Below are 5,554 nucleotides of genomic sequence, written 5' to 3' on the forward strand. Positions count from 1 at the left end.
GAGTCCAGCCACCCTGGACTTCCCAGAAATAGAAAAGAAGAAGAAAAATGGTGCGAGATAGGGTGCACAGCTGCACCAGCTCGAAACGAGCCAGCCCGACCCGTTGCAACATCAACTCGCTGGACCGAGTTTGGTCTGAGTTGGGCATGGGTTCGGGCTATCCAAACCCCTGTGGAATTTACAGAGGGAGAAAAGAGGAGAATAGAAGGAAAGGAAGAAGGAGAGTGGTGGAGTAGCCGGTTGTCAGGTTTTTACGTCTCAGCTGAGTTAACTCAGCTAACTTGTGCGGACTTAATGTTTGGGGTGTGTTGCTGATTGTTTTGGCTGAGTGAAGTTGGGACTGGTTTACTCCAGCAACTCAGCTGGATGTATGGGCTCGGGTGAGAAGAAGATAGAGGAAAGGGATGAAGGTTGAGGCCTTGGTTGCTGTCGAGTCAACTGGGCCTTGACTCATTAACTCTATGAGTCGATTGGGTCCGACTAGTCGCTAGTTGTGGCTGAATTAAGGGAATCAAGAGGGAAGAGAATGAGAGAGAGGAGGGTTGATTGTGGTGTTGAGTCGACTCAATCCTCACCACTCTGTATTCAAGCTGGGCTAGTTTTGATGAAACCTAGGTATGTCAAATCCTAATCCTTTCATGCATTGGAATTGTCAAAATCAAATTATCATAGATTTATTATTATTGGAAATTATTATTAGACACTATTAATTCCACTACTTGATTGTTAGCATTAAATGCTAACGTTAATACTATTCTTGTTTTATCATTGGTAGACTATTGATTATGAGGTTAGTGTGTTAGTATCAACTGACGATTATTAATTCCCCTCTAATATTATTATAAATTATTTATATGAATTAGATTTCTAACCTTAAACCAAAGCCTAAAAGTAGAATAGTGGATGAAACTCTAAGTAATCTAAACCATTAATAATATCGTTACTAATTACTAGTGTATTGGTTTTTTTTTTTTTATTATTTAATAATGGTAGATCATAATATTAATTATCATCACAGTAACTACTATTAACATGTTACGTTAACATTAGTTACTATAAATGAAACTCCCATTAATGGTATTAGCATGGTATCCATCACTTGAAAATACTATCTTTAATAATAGATTATACTATTTTATTTCGATTATAATACTAATTATTACCATGGTCACAAATGATAGTTGTATCATTAACGCTAAATTGTAACTAACCATATTATTATTATATTATATTTAGATTCCACTCCCATGATCAAACCTTATAACGAAAACCCTAAATTCTACATTAAAACCCTAAGATAGGTAACTCAAACCTTAGGTTATGATCTTAAACCTAGGTAGTGTGTAGAACTTGGATCTAATCGTATGAGGTCATGATTTGGGGTAGGATTCGATTTTAAGGGCGCAAGCACTTAGGGACTTTAGAAGGTGATTCGGTTCATCAGGTGATGATTCTTCCCCTTGAGCTTTTCATTTTTCCATTAGCTTAAGTTATAATTTTTATTTTTAATTTAAAATTGATATCTCCATTTCATAGTCACATGTGTTAATTGTTGGAATTGAATTGCTACATTACATGCTTAATGTTTATCTTACATATTTATTCATGCTTGTAAATTATTTGTGGATCGCTTATGGAACTTAAACTGGTATATCAGTTGAAAACCCCCACCTATAAATGTACACCTATACTTGGGATGTAACCTGACTGGTTATGATTGTAATGGACCTTGGGCTTGGTGGTTATTGAAAGGTGGTTTTGATTGACAATTGATATGGGTCTACCATCCAAGGCTGTGGTGTCTAAGTGGTTTTCAAGGATGGTCTTTTATCGCATGGTTTTGATACTCGCCCTATGTGGCCTATTTTGATGATTGCTCTATGTAGCTTGTTTTGATATCGCCCTATGTGGCTTTGTTCTGGTATTTCCCTTTATGGGTTTGATGTTTTATACTGTGCAATTATGCGATGATAAGCCCTATACAGTGTAATATGATTGGCCACCAGTCGACAAGTTTCTATTAAACATTTTAAAATGGTAGTTTCATGAGCTGGGGATTGTGGTATGGAACTTATGCACGAGCTATCAGCCTATGCTAGTGACAAGCCCCCGTAGTGACCTTTGAGCTTATTTAAATTGGTTGGTTGTAATTGGACTAATAACAGGTTGGGTAATCATGCATCCATAACATATTGGCGGTGACGAGTGGCTAATTTTAGATGTTGTAGCACGTGCCCTTAGGATCATCGGGGTATCATTTCGCTAGGTCCCAAACTACCGACAATTGATCTATTGTTCCAACTAGATGATTTTACCAGGTTCGATGATTGCATGATTAATGAGCCCAACTTTCACATGGATGTGCATCCCCAGGGTGTGACTGCATTCACGCATCCATGCATCTAATAAGACCTGCGTCATGTATTGTTTTGTATGCTTTACTTTATGACTATGCTTACTTAATGCAGCGGTGTGTAATCTTAAGGGGAATTCACACTGAGTTGGCCACTCATGCATTAAATATACAACCGTATAGGTAGTACAGGTGGCTTAAATGATATGGAGTTTCAGACTGATGAGGAGTCGTTATGATGGTCAGGGATGCCTGTTGTACTGTCAAGGAAGTTGCGTGATCTTGCGGCTTCATTTATATATATTTTCTTTTATATTTCTCACATATGTAAATCTTGTAATTGTTAACATTGAGATATTTGTTTGTATAAGTCATTATGGGCAACCTCTTATATATTTTAAATGTAAATACAAATTTCGTTTATGATGATTTGTCCATCCTACACTCATCTATTATGAAAGAATATATATATATATATATATATATACTCGAAATTAACAATCCTTTAAGGTTAACACTCGGGTTTTTAGGATATGGGTCATATACTCGGGTCTTGAAAAGTCAAGGCATTACAAGCCTCCCAGCTAACCTCCCATTCTCAGAGCTAAGAAAGCATACGACAATAGAGTGACTCAGTAGCCTCAGCACCAAGAGGAAGACCATCAAGCAATAAAGATAGCACATTACCACGGTGAGAGTCAGACCACACAAGCGGAGGAGTCATATAAAGGTGCTCCTACATCTATACTTAAAAAAAGGTACAAATCAAACTCAAGTTGTAAGCAAATAGCAGAGCAGAGAAAAATAAAAAGGACAAAAATACCTGAAGAAATGAGCAGTAGCCCCGTGGCATGGTCGGATGACGGTACCCTTCCTAACCTTCATACATCTTATGATTGGTTGGTAATTAGTTTAATTTTATTGTTTGCTTTGTCTCCTGGGCATGGTTTGGTGATGGAATCCATTTTAATTCATATACCTTTCATCTCTTTAAAATTATATCAGAGGAAGTTCAGTTTAATTTCCATGATTCTTAAAGCAAGCATAAGATCTCCCTGATCTCTACAAGTGGATCCTCTGAATCCCTAGTTTCTTACCTTTGAATTCTACATATTTTAGTATATTATTTCATCATTATTCCTCAAATCCACCTGATTTAGATTTCATCTATTTCTAGTTCTACTTCTAGTTATTTTCAGATTACGTACAGGTTTCAGTCCCTTGGGATTCGACCTTGGTCTTACTGAGTTTATTACTACATCACAACCCTATACTTGGGGAGTGAACAAGTTTTTGGCGCCGTTGCCGGGGATTGACAGTTATGATTCTTTGAAATTAATTAGTTTGAGATTAGGATTTTACTAACTTTAGTTTTAGATTTTTATTTCTATTTGATTTGTAGAACTAACTTGTTTCCTGTTTTGTAGGATCCTGACATAAACTTCTAAATTGGTAATCCTTTTCTAATTCCTCTACTTTTTCTATTTTTAGAATTAGGGTTTGAATTTTAGAAATTTTCTAATTCTAGTATTTTCCTATTTTTAGGGAATAGTTTATTTTTAGAAACTTTTCTCTTTTGTTTTTAGAAACTTTCTAATTCTAGAACTTTTCTTTTTAGAAACTAACTTTCTATTTTTATTTTTAGTAACTTTCTAATTCTAACTCTTTTAGAATCTAACTTTGTTCCCTGATTTATTTTTAGAAATTTTCTACTTGTAGAATTTTTGTTTAGAAACTAACTTTTCTATTTTGTAGGCTTTTAAGATAGAAATTTCTAATTCGGTAAGCTTTTTCTCTACTTTCAATTTTTCAGATCTCTTTTAGTAACTTACTTTCTAGTTTAGGACTTTCCTAATTTATTTTAGAAAATTTCACTTTCCTTTAGGAATTTCTTCTTTTAGAAACTAGTTTACTTCTATCATTCTTTTTAAGGATTTTCTAATTCTAGACATTCTCTTTAGAAACTGACTTGTTTGTTTTCTTTTGCAGGTCTTTAACTTAGAGACTCCAATTTGATAACTTCTTTCCAACCCTCTCTTTCTTTCTAGATTTTCTTTTCCTTTCTTAGGATTAGGTTTCGAATTTGATTGAGGGCTGCGAGTGTTTCATGCCCAAGTGGGAGGATTGGTTGAGGGGTTAACATCCATCGCAGGACTAATCACCACTCAAATCCCTGAGTTAATTGAAGTGATGGTGAGAACCAACCTCTTCTACCTCAACCTAGGGTGGAGGACATTCAGATGAGAATGAGGTGCATTAAGCACCCCGCCTCGTACTTTACGGATTTTCTACAACCGCGGGAGTGAGTAGCCCTCATGCATGATTTTTTCTAAAAATACGGACATATGGACATCAAGCCGGGGTTATCCAACTCCTTCCTAAGTTCCATGGGCTTGAATCAAGAACCATATCTACATTTGAAAGAGTTTGATGAGATCATAGCCACTTTATATTTTCAAAATGTGTCTGAGGACAGTCAGGCTGAGACTCTTTCCTTTTTCTTAAAGGAGAAGGCTAAGACGTGGTTACATTCACTGCGTCCTAGATCCATTGGCACATGGAATGATATGCAAAGGGAATTTATAAAGAAATTTTTTCCACATCATAAAACGATTACTCTTAGAAAAGCAATCATGAATTTCACTCAAAAGGAGGATGAAACATTTTACCAATGTTGGGAAAGGTTCAAGGATTTGGTCAGGTCATGCCCACAACACGGTTTGAAACGTGGCGCATTACAAATTTTTTCTACGATGGACTGACATCTTCCATGCGCGAAATGGTCGAGACAATGTGTAATGGAGAATTCATTAATAAAAATGTCGACGAGGTATGAGATTACCTCGATAGTCTTACAAAACACAATCATGGGATTATTACCCAAAATCGAACACCACGTCTAGGCCGACTCAATTAAAGGAGAAAGGTGGATTTATCTCTTGAAAGAAGAGAATGATCTCAAATGTAAAGTAACTACGCTCATAAAAGTTGAGGGCATGGAAGGAAAGAAGGATAAGGTTAATGAAAGTGTTTGGGCATCTGTGATTGCAACATTCATACAATGAAAATTGTCCTACAATACCTGCCTTTCGAGAAGTGTTGAATGAACAATCAAATGCCGTAAATACTTATCAAAGACCTTTCAATGGACCGACCTCTAATGCGTATAATCCTGGTTGGAAAAATCATCCAAACTTCAGT

At 36.1% G+C, this 5,554-nt stretch overlaps 1 non-coding gene across 1 annotated transcript; it reads right to left on the reverse strand.

Annotated features, from left to right (window-relative positions):
* Positions 1-4,968: 4,968 nt before the first annotated feature.
* Positions 4,969-5,075, reverse strand: LOC131234080 (small nucleolar RNA R71). The gene has a single exon (XR_009165493.1). It is a non-coding gene; the product is annotated as a small nucleolar RNA R71 (small nucleolar RNA).
* Positions 5,076-5,554: the final 479 nt, after the last annotated feature.

Source organism: Magnolia sinica, chromosome 18 (genome assembly GCF_029962835.1).
Source record: "Magnolia sinica isolate HGM2019 chromosome 18, MsV1, whole genome shotgun sequence".
Classification (NCBI taxonomy): Eukaryota; Viridiplantae; Streptophyta; class Magnoliopsida; order Magnoliales; family Magnoliaceae; genus Magnolia; species Magnolia sinica.